Below are 15,534 nucleotides of genomic sequence, written 5' to 3' on the forward strand. Positions count from 1 at the left end.
TTCTCTCCTTCCCTCCCCTCCCCTCTCTTCCCCTCTCTCTCTTTCTCCTTTCCTTCCATCCCTCCCTCTCTCCTTCCCTCTTGTCCCCCTTCTGTTCTCCCTTTTCTTTTTTCTTCTGTCTTTATTAACAACCCACCCCCCAGATCAAAAAACAAAGCGAAACATAAGCAACTCCCCCCTCGGGGTGTCATCCTGTGCTGAACACTGAGAAGCTATAAAAGGTTTTATTGACCTAAAGACTCAATAAAAGGGTCATCACGTCCATTCCCTTGCCTCCTGTGGCAACTGCGTGCGTGAGGATCCCACAGGTGATGGTGGTTCCCTCCGAGGCGCCCCATGGCCTCTGCCCTGCCCCTCTGTCCAGCCCTCAGGCAGCGCTCTGGGGGCTGGGATGCTGAGGAAGACTTTGAGCACTGACCACAGAGCAGGCAAGGCAGGAGCAAGTTGGACTGGATGATGGGGAAAGTGTCACTGACGAGGGGGGACACAGCCCCACAAAAGTCTGAGGGGGAGACATGGCCTCTGCTCTAAGAAACTCCCAATCTTAGGGAGCAGATAGATAACTGCACCACAGATGGATGAGTTATCGTGTTCAGGCGGGCCACTGCCTGCATCACACAGTGGGTGGGCAAGAATGACTGTGCACACAGTGGGTGGGCAAGAATGAGTGTGCACACAGTGGGTGAGCAAGAATGAGTGTGCACACAGTGGGTGGGCAAGAATGACTGTGCACACAGTGGGTGAGCAAGAATGACTGTGCACACAGTGGGTGGGCAAGAATGAGTGTGCACACAGTGGGTGGGCAAGAATGAGTGTGCACACAGTGGGTGGGCAAGAATGAGTGTGCACACAGTGGGTGGGCAAGAATGACTGTGCACACAGTGGGTGGGCAAGAATGAGTGTGCACACAGTGGGTGAGCAAGAATGAGTGTGCACACAGTGGGTGGGCAAGAATGACTGTGCACACAGTGGGTGGGCAAGAATGACTGTGCACACAGTGGGTGGGCAAGAATGAGTGTGCACACAGTGGGTGGGCAAGAATGAGTGTGAAGCTGTCAAACCGAGGAGCAGCAGGGAAAACTGTCCTCTCAGTTCCCACCATTCCTTTCCTGTCTCTGGCCTGACTGACCCCCAGGGAGGGTCAGTGGGATCCAGTGTCCCCTTGGGGCCGGGGAGTCAGGGCCAGAGAAAGGAGAGGTGGGGAGAGGCCTGCAGGGTGGCTCTCTGGAGTCTGGAAGGCGAGTGACCACAGGAGATAAGTCCCTGCGATAAGGGGCAATCAAGCCACCTCATTTAGCCCTCATTTAGCGGAGCCTGTGGGTGATAAGCTGAGCCTGCATGGCCCAGGGTGTGTGTGGTGGGGAGGTGGGGATGCAAGAACTCTCCGCCTGAGGCAGGGCTGCTGGAGAGAGGCTTCCCCAGTGGGACCTCATTAAGAAGGAGATGGTGGGGCGGAATGGAGGGGGGTGTGGTTTGGATTCCCAGCAGCTTCTTGGCTCCTCCCTCCTCCCCCTCCCATCACATCACATCATCCTGAGAGTGAGCTGACAGGCACGTGCTCACTGAAGCTCATATGACCCAGGGACCAGCGGGAGGCTTCCAGGGGCGGAAGCGTGTGAGCAGCAGGATGGTGGAGTTGGCTGTGGCCCCTACAACAGGGGGGTCCTCTCTGGGGCCGGGATGATGGCCTGGTGTTGCCTGCGTGCATTTGCAGAAGTCAACATTGGAAAGACCCTTAGGGGACAGAAGGGGCAACTGAGGCTCAAGGAGGGGAAAGGTCACATAGCCGCTGAGCGTTTCCAATTCTCTTCCCGGCTCCAGGCTGCACAACACCTGTAAGGTCACACTTCCACTCTGCTCTGTGCGTGTACACACTTGCGTGTGCATGGATGCTGGAGGCATGCTCCGCAGGCCCAACGGCCGAAGCCCAGCCCTGTCCAGGCCCTGACCCCCTGACCAGCCGAGGTGACTCACATGGGATGGCCCCCAGACTTCCAGGCGACACTCACTCATCACTCCATTAGCTGCTCTTCGACCGACAGTCCACAGGCAGTTCTCGTTCTGGCCTGGCGCTCCCCTAGGCCCAGCAAGAGCATCAAGGACGCAGCTCAGCTTACAGTCCTCAGGGACCTGTTGAGCTTACAGCAACTTCAGCTGGAGCACAGTATAGACAGGCAGGCAGATTAGCTCGCAGGAAAATTGTGTGCGGCCTCCCCAGGCAATGCCCCAGAGACACACTGGGGTTGGTTGCCTGCAGCAGGGCATGGTCCAGGCCATCGTCCCTTCCAGAAGGGGGAGCAAAAGACATGGGGACAGCCAGCTGGGGGGAGGGGAGCCATGACATAAATCAAAATGCCTGAGGTGACTATGAATAGGAACATACTTTATGCAAACATATTCAAACACTCATGCAAATCTACTCCAGGCTGGGGAGGACATATGCAAATCAGGGCTCTAGAACGTCCTCACAACAAGACTCTCTGTTCTAATGAATGGGACCCAGGGATCCCCAAATATGTCCTTGCACAGAACTTGTGTCCTCCTGCTCTGCCGGAGTCCCCACCCTCTACTTACATGATGCAGTCTGGCCCCCAGGTCACTCAGGGGCTGGGGCCAGGGCACAATCCGGCCGATGCAGCAGTCCACAGGTCCCAGCTTCCCTCCACCTGTGCCAGGCTGCACTGCTCACTGCCCTCCAGCTCCTAACCACTGCCCTCCTCTGAGTGGCTGGCAAGAGAGTGACCTGCCCATCAGAAAGATGGCCTTCTTCACGGGCCCTCCTGTTTCTTCCAGCAGTGTCCGGCACACAAGGGATGGGCAGTCAGAGGTGAACGATGGAATAGGTGGATGCACAAACGCAGATCCAAATGCATGATCACTTCCCTCTGGGGGCATGGTGCTTCTTGCTCAGTATTTTTCACAGCTTCCTGTGTATCAGAGCTGAAGTGTTTGCTTCTTTTCTCATGTCCTCGACTGGCCTGAGCTTGCCACAGGCAGGAGTGCGTCCTCGTCATTGCCCTGGTCCTGGCACCGTCCATGGAGGACTCTTAAATGTTGGTTGACTCAGTGAACACATACGCGTATGGTTTATAAGTGTCTGTCCGCTCCCTCTCCCCCTTGCCAGTCCGTGAGTGCCCGGAGGGTGAGGACAGGCTCACTTTCTGTAGATCTCAGGACTTGGCACACAGTAGGCACTCCTGTTGGAGAGATGGATGGGTGAATGGGGACCTCTGGGGTCTCTGATAGGTTTGGCTTTCTTATTAGAACCTGAGGGGCTGAACTCCCTGGGCAAATAAAGGATGAAGTGAAGGGATGAACAAGTGGATGAATGAGTGAGTGAATAAATATCTGAGTCCTGTTAGGGATCTGAGGACACCGTTGTCTGCTACACAGTGTCACTGTCCCCAGCCCAGGACACCTGTGTCAGATGCTCAGATCTGAGTTCCTCTCTCAATATCTCCCCTGGGGCCTGCTCCAGCCCTCGGGCCTTTGTTCCCACACCAGTGCTAATTCCAGCCTCACTCCCACGGCCTTGGCCTTGCCCCATCCCATCCCACCCCATGGATCTTCTTGTGGCTTTGACCTCACCTGTCCAGCAGTTTGACCCAGAGCCCCACAGCCTCTGGGTGGCTTTTTCCTGCCTACCTTTGAGTTTCTCATGTCAAGTGCATCTCTGAGCAGCCAGACTTTCTGGGTTTGAGTCTTGCTTCTGTCATCTGCCAGAGGGCAAGAGATAGAATCTTCTCCAGGCTTAGTCTTCCCATCCGTGAAATGGGATAATACTAGTTGTTAAGAGGATTAAACAAGGTTCCAAACTGGCTCCTGGGGTGGAGTCCACTGCTTGGCCAAGTACTGGATGCATGGGGCTTCCCTTCCCTCCCTGTCCTTGCTGCTATCCCTGCAGCCCCCTGTGGGGCCCGGGAGAGCCCCCCTTCCTGCTTTCTGGGAGCAGGAGTTAAGGACTCCCTCCTACAGGAAGTGGAGTCCTGGAGGTAGCTCGGGGGAAGCTCTCAGCCCAGGAGCAGGGACGGGACCGGGACCCCTAAGCTAGAAGACAGGAGGTGCCCTAAGAGACCATCGGAACTGGAACCCATATGTGAAGCCTTCCCAAGGGACAGGTGAACCCGGAATGAGAGAGCTTGAGGTTAGGTACAGGAAGGACTTCCCAGTAATGGAGGTTGAGAAAGAGCACATTGGCCGAGCCAGAGGCCAAGTGTCTTGACTGAAGTTTAGGGGCTTCGAGAAAAAAATAATGTGAATTTATCTTCCACTTTCAAGTTTTCCAAGTGTTTGCCTAATCCTCGTTTTCTTTCATCCCCATAGGATAAACCTGTAATCCGCGGCAACAGGGTCACTTAGAAAATAGTGTGATTTCACAGGACTGGCCCAGGGCTGCCCAGAAAAGCATCCGGGAACTGGGCTGAGTTCTCTCTCGACTGAGCCCAGGCTACTGGCTCTCTCCCACGCTCTCCAGGGATTAGTAAATCTGGCACATTTTTTTTTTTTTTAATGTTGAGGTTTAATGCTGATTTCGTTGCTTAAGGAAAAGATGGGAAGTGGATGGTGAAGGAGGTCTCCCCAAGACTGTGGAGTGCAGTGAGGCCTTGGTCCGGCCCTCTGGAGCCGGGGACCGGTGTGGAGGCCAGTGGGAGAACTCTCTCTGAGGCAGGGAGGCAGATCGAGCCCCGAGCTTCTATCAAAGGCAGAGGCCTCTTTGACCCCAGCTGGGAGGCCGTCCTTCTGCCGCCTGTGCGGTCGATCCCCACCCCATTCCCACCCCAGGCCGGCCCATCTCCGCCTGGCCCCAAACCTGCAAACAATGCTTGTTGACAATCTGTGGGGGCTAAACACTCGATAACACGGTCCCCACCAGGCCAGACATCCGAACAGCGGGCAGGCTCTGTGCTGTGACGGGAAGATGCTTTAAATACATCATCCTGTCAACTGAGTTTATTATTCTTTCGTTCAAGATAAACTGCAGCCGCCAACGAGGGGCTGTATAAATTCCAGGCTCAGAAGTCAAGCAGGCCCCTCTCCTTGTTAAATACTCACTCACACATGCACACGCACACGCGTGCGCACACACACACACACGCACGCACACACACATAAATCCTGCTGAGAAAATACCAGCCCCTCGGGCCCCCTCAGGCCTCTCGGGGCCTCAGTAGCCACCATCTCATGGGGTGGTCCCAGGAGCAGCTGCAGACATCGGGGACCCAAGGCTCAGCCTTCCTGTGGGTCACTTCCCTGGCCAGGCCTCAGCAGCTTCACACTGGGGTCCGGGGATGGTCTCCCCACAGGAGCCAGCTGTCCCCGGGTCAAGTCTGGCCTCTTGACTCCCGGACTTCTGTCTGTCCAAGGCCACATCCCTGTGTGGGTGGCCGGAGCGCCCACATGGCTGTGGGGGAGAGGGGAGGCCTTCAGACTCCAGAGCTGACAGCTAGGGCCTTAGAGAAAGGGGACCCGACGAGGCTTCAGAATCCATCCGGGGAGGAGACCCCATGAGGAACCCATGTGATCTCCACGTGCTGGCCAGCGAGGGGGTCTCTGCTCCCAGGGTACAAACGCAGTCTTTTCCTCCCAGGGAAGGGAAGGTCCTCTGGGCTTCATTTCAGTCCGGCCCTGTCTCACTTAGGGGCTTAGAATAACCCAAACGTGAAAACAAAACCCCACGCTAGATGCAGAGGCAAGAACAGGGAGGCAGCAGGAGGCAGTGGGAAGGACAGGAGGCTTGGTGACGGACCTGGGCCCAGCTCTCCACCTTCAGTTTCCTCCTCCATAAACGGGAGAATCATTTCTCATGCCATATTGCCATGCGGACAGGGGGCAGAGCACGGCACATAGTAGGCCTGCGTCACGTTCCTCCATTCGCCATGGCCTCCTGCTGTTCTCCACCAGGCCGGGGAGATGACAGCATCACCTCCGTTCTGTGGATGAGGAAGCTAACACTCCAAACAGGTCAAGGCATTCATACAAAACACTCATCTCACTTCTAATTCCAAAGTATGATCATCACAGATAATTATTTAGCACCTGCTGTATGCAGGGGACTGTACTGAATGCCGAGGGAGCGTGTAGAACTTCAACCTCAGGTTACCCTTCTAGAGCGCAGGCTCTGGCAAGGCAGGGGTCTGTCTGTCTGTGTGTCTGTGTGTCTGTCTGCAGGGCATCTCTCAGCTTGATTAATTTGAGGTTCAAGGATTGGTCTCACCACTTTTTTAGGCAGGTGACTCCAGGCAGGTCACTTTATCTCTCCAAGCCTCACTTTTCTCATCTGGGAAATGGCCACAGGCTAGGGGTCTGGGGGAGGATGGTTGTGGAAGGACTTGGCCAATTCCAGGGGCCGGTCAGGCAGAGGCGTTCTCACACTTCTGAGGCAAGGAAGGAGGGTGAAACCAAGATGCCGTAGGCCCTGCTCCCGTGGAAGCCAAGTCCTGCCCCCACCAGCCAGATGGCTGCCACCCCCTACAAGGTCCCCAACGGCTTGTCTCAGGACACTTCCCGAGCGTTTGGTTCGTGCCACTTCCTCCTCCCCAGAAAGGTCAGCAAGCCGGTGAAGCAACCTGGCAAGCCGAAAGGCTCACGGTGTGCACAGCCCCAGGGCCACCCCCCATCCCCACTCCAACCCCGTCATCGGCACCCAGGCCTCCCCAGAATTCAGAGCCAGAGTTTGGAGCAGGCTCCTTGGAATGATCCCAAAACAGGACTTACAGGCCCCGCACCAGGGATGTGGGGCCACTCCAGGGGCCACTGCTTTGGGACCTGAGGAAGCAGTACAGACATATAGGACTCAAAACATCTGGCTGAGTGCCCATGCTCTCCAGGGCCTGGGGCTCATTTAGTCTGTTACACTTTAGAGGCTGCCAAAGAGAAAATGGCCTGAACCCCCGAGCCGCGCCGCGCCCTCAAATAAAGCGCCTCTGACCGGTGTCATCATCCCTTGGGCTCCCCCTAAGACGTGATTGAACGGAGAAGTCTCCTGCTACCAAGCAAGCGGGGAATTCACTGATGGAGTTCAAACCTCTCATTTCACAGATGAAGAGACGGAGGTTCTGAGAGGCTGCAGCCACTTGGCGATCAGAGAAGGGCTGGGGTTGGGCTCCTGGCCCAGTGCTCACTCCTCCACTCCAGCCTGCTCACAGCCATTGCTCAGCGGCCCACCAAAGCTGGGGTCATGAAGAGCCTGTCAGCATCACCTGGGCAGCTTGTAAACATGGGAGAGCTGACCATCTAGATCAGTGGTTCTCAACCTTGGCTGCACATTAGAATCACCTGGGAATCTTTTTAAAATCCTGATTTCTGGGCCTCATCCTCTGGAAATTCTGTTTCTTTGTTATGGGGTGGGGCCACAACATTAATAACAAAGAAACAGAATTTCCGGAGGATGAGGCCCGGAAATCAGGATTTTAAAAAGATTCCCAGGTGATTCTAATGTGTAGCCAAGGTTGAGAACCACTGATCTAGATTCTTCATCAACTCCCCGAGTGATTCTCATTCATGACTGCTACTGGGTTGTAAATACTCAATGCAGAGCTGCATGCCTGTTGTGTGGCGTGGGCAGCTTCCTTTCTTTAACTGTGCCTCTGTTTCCTCATCAGCTGAAGGGAATAACAACAGTACTTGGCGCTCAGCACTGCTGTGACACTAAATGAGTCAACATACGACTAACAGCATTTCATCTTCTGCGTCCTAGTCTTCCTTCACTCCACTCCAGCCACAGCCACCTCCTGGCTGTCCCTGCCCCAGGGCCTTTGCACGTACCGTTTCCTCTGCCAGCACTTTTGTCCCTCAGATAGTCCCATGCTCTCTCTCTCAGCTCCTTCAGGATTTCCTTGAATGTCACCGAATCAAACTGACCACCACTGGCCACCCCTTCTCCTGATTTACTTTACACCACCCAGACTATTTTCTGTTTACTCACCTTTTGGCTTATTCTGTCTCTCCCACTAGAACATAAGCTCCCTGAGGGCAGGGACTTTGTTTGCCTTGCTTACTGCCATATCCCCAGCACCTAGACCAGTGCTCAGCACTCAATAAATCGTATGATTGATGGAATGAATGAAAATGAAGTACTTAAAACTACGCCAGGTACACAGTAGGTATCTAATATATGTACTTGTCATTTACATTTCTGCCTACATTGGACATGGTAAAGACCACATATGGGCCATGGCTCAATGCCCAGGGTGGGGCAGAGGGAAAGGATACACTTTACACGCTGAAGCTGGACCCCATAGGCTGTGTGGCCAGCTCTCTGTGTCCCAGTTTCCTGTCCAACCAAATGACAACACCATACCTGTTCCGTTCTCTCCCGTTGCCAAGAAGGGTATCCAGGCACGAAGTCTCTGCTGATATTTTGGTTCTCAGCTCAGAAGCAGACGGGACCCAAGGACAGATGCCTGGGTGAGGTCACGACGTAGGGATCTCATGTCATCCTGACATGGGAGCAGAGTGGTCACCTGCCTGGGCGATGTGGACACAAGGTCAGTTGCCTCACCAATAGGCGGACGGGCAGGGAGCACCTGGCAGGTGGGAAGAAGCCTCCAGATGACCCCTTCCTGTCACCACCTCCTCACCCCAAGTGCCGTTGATGAGGGAGACTGGAGATTGCCCTCCAGGTGCAGGCCCTGCTGGGCTCAGCAAACAGGCCAAATGCCCCACTGCCACTGCCATTGCCCCACCCTTGGGGGGGGCCCTGCACTGGGGAGTGGCCTCAGGGACATTTTTCCTGGGGTCCAGAGCTTCTGGGGGTCCTGTAAGTACCCTCCGGGAAGTGTTCAAACCATCCCGGGGTTCCTGGGTGCGGTCCTTTCCCCCCCACTCGAGCTCACTGCTTGTATTCAGGTTACACAAAGGAGTAAGTGAATGAATGAGCAGATTTTCCGACCTCACCTCTCCCCCAGCCCCAGGCTACAGGTGCCTCATCTCCTTGGTGGAAAAAGGCAGCCGTTGGCCAAGGAAGACACGTCTGAGTCCTGACTATGTGCGGTGTGGGACAGCCACCTCCTCCCCCAGGGAGCTCACAGTCTCCTGGGGACATAGCTCAGAGACTGCTTTCCGGTCTGACTCGGCGCTTGCTACGTTAGAATTTCGCTCAGGTTGGGCGGCACAGAAGGGGCACCAGGAGGAGGGCTTCTGGGAGGAGGTGATACTGGAGCCCTAGAGGCTGACTCTAAACTGACTAGTTGAACAAGGGGAAGGGTGAGCCTGGCTGTGGGAACCTTGTGCAAAGGTGTGGAGGTGTGAAATAGCTGCTGGGAAGGGACGCAGGGCTCGGGTAACTTGGGTTACACACAGAGGGAAGTGGCTGGAGAGAAGTGGCCCGGACCTAGGACGCGGGAAGGGGTGACTTCAGTGCTTTCAGCAGGTGCAAAGTGTGATCAGATCGCACGCTTTAGCGAGGTCCTGTGGCCGCAGAGTGGCAGAGGGACCAGCGGGCTGAGACCGAGGCCTGCATGACAGTCCGAGGTGATGCTGGGGTTTGAGCAAGAGCAATGCTTGCTAGGGTTTCAGCCCAATCTTCACCTGCTCATCGACAGTACTGATTCCTCCCCCTCCATTTATAATCAAGGAAACGGAGGCCCGGAGAGAAGACATGGAGGCCCCGAGTGGCTGAGGGCCGCATCAGGGGCAGCTGCAATCTTTCCTGCACTCAGAATGGAACTTGGCCGGGCCGGGCCCTGTTCAGAGAAAGTTTCCCATCAAGTAGTTAGTTCCTCAACTCTGCGGTTTCCTTTCAAGAGCGAGCTGAGTTCATTGAACTTCATATATCCTTGTCCTTCCTCTGCAGAGATAATAGAATTAATGGGATTATTTCCTGTGCACAAGAATAGGGCTGCTAAGAAAACACTGGGGAGTAAAGGCTGTTTGCAAAGGCCAAACTGAAAGGACAACTCTTTGCCACCAGGCAGAAGTAAAGGGTGTGTCTCCACAGGCCGGGGGCACGGTGCCACCAGCGCCTGGCTCTGCCTGAGCCTGCCGCGTGCCTATGCCCTGACTTCCCTCTGCCTCACTGGGCACAGGCTGCAGAGCCACTAGGCCCATCTCCCTGGTCTTCAATGTGCAGCTTAGCTGGCTAATTGGTTCGCTTTGGGCAAAAACGGTTCATCCTGGACTCAGAGAAGGTCCAAGCTGGACTTTCAAGATGGTCTCTCATTTGAAACGGGGAAACGGAGGTCTCCAGTCACACAGCCCGTTGTGGCAAGGCCTGGCGACAGTGGAGGCTGGGAGGTGGGAAAGGACTTGCCGTGGTCACAGATCCAGCTGCTGGGTCGCATGGGGAGACGGAAGCTTGGAGAGGGGAAACGGCTTGTCCGGTCCCCCACAGCCTGCTGGTGGCAAAGTGTGGGGCCGATCCAGGTTCCCGGCCCCCGGGACAGAGCTGGCTCTGTCATCAACCTCAGATCCCGTGTGTGTGCCCCCCACCTGTTCTCCACAGAGAGAAGCCTCAGAGGATCACCGGGGTCCATCTCTGTTTGCCGAGCCTCAGTCATCCTTGACGATGTCTCCAAACCTCTGCTCGGCCCCTTTAGATCTTATCGGCCCAGCCCCCCGGGGGGCTCCTCACCTGGACCATCCTCAAACAGCATCCGTGTGCACAGGTGCACTGGGAGGGGGGCCGGGGCATTCCAGCAGCAGGTGGACAATGGCTGGGTTAAGAGGGTCGTCTTCTTTTCGCACCTCTCGATTCCTCGAGTTTGTAAATCATTATCCCAGGCCACACAGAGCAGGCAGGAGCAGGCCTTGTGCTGCCCCGTGACACGGTCGGCAGGGGCTACTCGGGGCAGCGCCCAGCCCCGCGCCCCCTCCCGGTCACCAGGATTGGGTTACCCATCTAATCCCTGCTCCTCTGTCCAACCCCTTTGTGCCCATTGTAATTTATAATCGAGTGGCATGATGCAACCTGCTAATTACATTGCTCGATTTTGAACAGATCCCGGCTCCTCTGACTCAGGCGGCAGAGGGAGGAGGGAGCAGCTGGCTGTGCTTTGTGGCTTATCAGGGCTGGGTTATTCCACTCACACCCCCTCACGCCTCCCCAGCCCTCTGCCTTTGTTAGCCAGGGCTTGCATCACCTCCTGCTTTCCATTTCTCTGGAATTTGTTTTAACGGCTCTTTTTATGAGCTCCTCCATCTTGTTAGCTAATGACTGATGGTGGGGCAGTGGTGGGGGTTGCTTTGTGTCTCTATTAAATGTTACATGATTGCAATTATGAGTTAACAAGGGGCAGCTAATAAAAAACAATAATCTGTTTTGCGGCCTGGGGCAGACATGAGACTCACTGCCTGGTTCCCAGGCTGAATAATTCCAGGCCCTGGGTACCACGAGCTGCACAAGAAATCGGCCGAGGGACGGACGGACGCTCCCAGGCTGTGGGGGTGCGGCCAGGGGGAGGGCAAGGGCTCTCTCTTCCAACCTCTTCAGAGGCCTCCCACCCATCCGGAGAGCTCAGCTCCAGCAGGCAGGTGTCTCTGCTCACCGTTTCCCCACAGCCCCTTCCCCACACCCCAGCAGAGTGAGCTTCTACAGCCGACGCTGCTGCGTCACTGCCTCTCAAACGCCCCTCGGTGGCCAGCACGGCTTCCCTTCATCACGGGCCCTTTCCATTCTGCCTTCAATTAGCCATGCCTATGGCTGCCTGTCCCCCCCAAACCTTGTTCGGAGTGGGCTGGAAGACGAGTGGCCCCAAGAGTTGGTCAGTTGGAGAGTCTGAGATAGAAGGGGTGATGAGCATGGAAGCCTGCAGCCGGCTATCACCTTCCTTCGGGCCATGGGATGGGAACAGAGCCACCTGGTCCCTCATCGCTGCTCCGAGGAGGCCAGGGGCAGGCCTCGCACACAGTGGGTACTTGAACAGGCTGTGTTCCAGGCTCCGTCTTCAGGGCCTGAGTGGAGATCTTCTTGACAGCTTGTGGGCGTCATCCATGCCTCTCCCCATCCCTTCAGATCACTATTTACCAAGTACCTCTGTGTACCCGTCACCTGCAAAGGCTCAGTGTCCATCTTGGGGACACACACTGCGGCCCCCCGGGACAATCCAAGCTGACTGGGAGGGGGAGCCGGGCTGGGAGCTGCCCCGAGTAGCCCCTGCCGACGGTGTCACGGGGTGGCACAAGGCCTGCTCCTGCCTGTTCTGTGTGGCCCGGGTCCCTTCTGCACGACCAGGGACGACAGCGCCTGCCCCTGAGGGGTGTCTGGGGAGTGGAGGAGCAGGGCTCCTGAATCCTGGCCTAGGCTAGTCATAGCCTCTCCCTGGGCCTCGGTTTCCCCACCGTTTAAGCTTGCACGTCAGTATTCTGTCTGCAGTCTAGTCATGTGACTGCCACTTCTGCCTCTAGCCACCTCACCCTCCCGCCCTCACCCCCACCCCACAGACTGTGAGCTCCTTCGGCAGCGGCTGCCTTTTGCTGGCTCGGCTTTTTAGGGTCCTTAGTAAGTGCTGAACTAATGGGCAGCTGAAACTAAGTGCTCCCTGGATGCCCACTCCGTGCCAGGCTGCCTACCAGGTGCTTCCTGTGCTACCAGGAGGGTCCTCATAGTGCCCATTTTACAGCTGGTGTCCATGAGAGTGGGCTGAGCTGTCTATCTCTGAACCAGAAGCTGAGCATGGGCTGAGGGGCCTCCTCCCCGGCTTCTCATGGCCTGGGTGGCAGTGGGCCACCGTAGGGCAGGAGCCGGCAAGGGCCACCGCAGGCGGGGCGACAGGAGGAACACAGTCTGAGGACATGGCTGAAGTGCATCTTCAAACACTGTGGCCGCGCTGTGGGCGCCGAGAAACCACAGCCGCCCACATCTCCACGGCCTGGGCCAGCCTGGGGCAGGAGGCCGAGCTGGCAGTGGCAGGGTGGGGGGGAGGGGCGGGCAGGGCTGAGCCGATCTCACTCATAGAAAGCCCGAGCCAGTGGCAGGCCTGGCGACATAATTTGGGGGGCCCTGGCTCAGAAACGATTACGTATTTCAAGTTGGCAACAGCAGAGCTTTAAACCGAGCTGGGGGCCCTTGTCAGCCTGGGATCTTCAGGACGCACGTCTGTGAATCTGGTCCAGGTCAGCGGGTTGTCTGCGTGGCTCCCAGCTCAAGGTTCCCCTCGGTGTGGCACTCAGGTGGTAGAACTGGTGTAGAAGGTCTGGCCCCTCACCGCCTGGGCGGGGCCTCTGTAACCCGCGGGGCAGGGCATGGCGGCACTGGCAGAGGGGCCAGTCAGCAGGAAGACTCGTGCTGTGGACAAGGCCAGGGCAGCACGCTGCAGGGATGGCAGACAGGCAGGCAGGCAGGCAGGCGCTCAGGGCTGGGCCGCCTGTGACTCACACCTGCCTGACTGCTCAGCGATGCTGTGCCGGTGCTTCCACTGTGAGTAAGTTGGAGAGAGGCCCGGGCCCTGGCAAAGGCCTGGGCCACCCGTAGACCTCGAGCTGCAGGCAAGTCCAGGATCCTGGGGGTGCCCGGAGCTGCGCAGGCAGCTTGACTCCAGAGGCTGGGGTTGGGAGCCTGCTCCGAGCCTGTATGTCCCAGGCTGATGCTTGGCAACAGGGGTGTCTGGCTCGTGGCCCTCCTCTGCCCAGCAGCATAGGGTGCTCCTGGGAGGCTGGGCTGAGCCCCAGGTTGTGTCTCCCCCCACAGCACTGAGCGTAAGGCCCTGCACACAGCGGGTACTTAGGCAATATTGGTTGAGTAAACACATGGAATAATGAGAGGAAACCCATATGCTCCTCATTTGTCTTAGGGAAGACCTTTAGCTTGGAGGTCAAGTAGAGGAACTGTGCTCTCTTCTTTAGCAAAGTTGGGGGCATGAGTTTTCCCCAACACCCCATCCACACAAGAGTTGTTGTACGTGTGTCCATGTGGGAATGCATGTGTGGGGAATGTACATGCATAGGGCAGACTCATGTATAGAGGGTAGAGATGCATGCATATGTGCATGTTTCTGTGGAGGCACCCAGGCCACACACAGGGGCTCATGTATATGGACATGTGCCACACACACTGAGCAATCTTCTGCTTCCTGGACTCCATCTCCCAGCCGGTCACCCTGCCCCATCCAAGAGCCAGACTTGCTCAGGCGGCGTCTCAGCGTGAGAGAGGCGGAGAAGTGTGGTGGCTGGGAGTGCAGGCTGCCTGGTTACGGCTGGACTCTGCCCTTCACTCACTGTGCATTCTTGGGCAAGTTACCTAAACTCTCTGTGCCTCAGTTCTGTGGTCTGTAAAAGGGGCTCACAACAGCACTTCCCTCATGAGCTATAAGGCACGGAAAATCATGCCTAGTGCCTCGTGGGAGCTGAACAAAGGTTGTCATTCCTATCTTGGCCGGGGGCTGCTGCTGCAGTGGTGCCAGGCCCTGTATCCATCCATCTCCGTGAACGTGATGGGCAGGTTCCAAATACCGGCTACCCAGGCCAGGGAGACAAGAGGGGAGGGGATGGCTGGGGTGTGCAGGCGACAGCGCCCTCAGACTCCTCAGAGGGCCCTGGGGAGTCTGCTGAGGAATCCCCAGATTTGGAACACACACGTGGTGGGGCATGGCAAGGTAGGGGCGGCTCTTTAAAAACAGTCCTCCAGGGACATCAGAGCTGGGCCCCAGAGGCCACCCACCCACCGCAGGGACTGGCAGCCGCTGGGGGCGAGGTAAATCACCCGAGATTGCCCTCTGGAATGTGGTCGCTGCGAAAGGTAACACGCATGTTACTGCTACATAAACACAGTTAAACTATTTACGATGGCCTCAGCCTGGCGGCCCCCGGAAGCCATGCGGGGGTGGGTGGGCCCGCCTCAGCCCTGTGGGCCATGGTGGTTGGGGGAGGGAGTTATGTTGGCAAGAGCCAGATCCTTGGCACTTTTCCGCTGCCACTCAACCCAAGGGCCCGCGTGGCCTGGGGGAGGCATGCCCGTGTGGACCAGAAAAATGTGTTTTGAAATTATGCAAAGTGAAAGAACAACAAAATCCCCTTTTTGTTCTATTTTAGCCCTTGTCCTTTGGCCCAGTTTGTGGAGGATGCTTTTTTTTTTTTAAGTAAGCAGGAGCTTTTGCTCCCGAATCCCAGGAATGCACTGGGACCAATCTCCATGAGGGATCCTGGAGGGGAAACTGAGGGAAAAGCCTGCACCCTGCTCCGAAGGGCTCCCGGCAGGTAGGAAAGAGCCAGCCCCTGTCCTCAGCCCCCTCCTCCCACCTACCCAGGCTAAGAGTAGAGGCACAGTTCTGTCCCCCAGGATGGGGAACCCCTTCCCCATTTAGGGGTGGACTGGACCACCTCAGGCTCAAGGCCTCAGGTAGAACTAGGGAACCGGCTGCCCGGGGGGTGCCAATGCCCTAAGGGTGGCAGTAGCCACCAAGGAAAGTCCTTCTGAGAACTCACCTGGATTCATCTCAGAGTGAGGCCCTTCCATACCCCCGGACAGGCCCTAGCCTTGGTCCACTGTTTTTCTACTTGTGTGCCATCACCTGCCATATATTTACCATAAAAGGTACTAGGGTCACCAAAGAGATCACTGAGGCTGATCAACACTAGAGGGACTTACTAGCAGGGTGTGGA

General features: G+C 56.6%; 1 long non-coding RNA gene across 1 annotated transcript; it reads right to left on the reverse strand.

Moving 5' to 3' along the window:
• Nucleotides 1–2,649: 2,649 nt before the first annotated feature.
• On the reverse strand, nucleotides 2,650–10,720 carry LOC139013206 (uncharacterized). The gene is made up of 3 exons (XR_011471944.1): nucleotides 10,571–10,720; nucleotides 8,300–8,466; nucleotides 2,650–3,197 (listed from the first exon to the last, which is right to left on the reverse strand). It is a non-coding gene; the product is annotated as an uncharacterized lncRNA (long non-coding RNA).
• Nucleotides 10,721–15,534: the final 4,814 nt, after the last annotated feature.

Source organism: Myotis yumanensis, unplaced genomic scaffold, assembly GCF_028538775.1.
Source record: "Myotis yumanensis isolate MYYU_CA2020_CCGP unplaced genomic scaffold, mMyoYum1.0.hap1 SCAF_6, whole genome shotgun sequence".
Lineage (NCBI taxonomy): Eukaryota > Metazoa > Chordata > Mammalia > Chiroptera > Vespertilionidae > Myotis > Myotis yumanensis.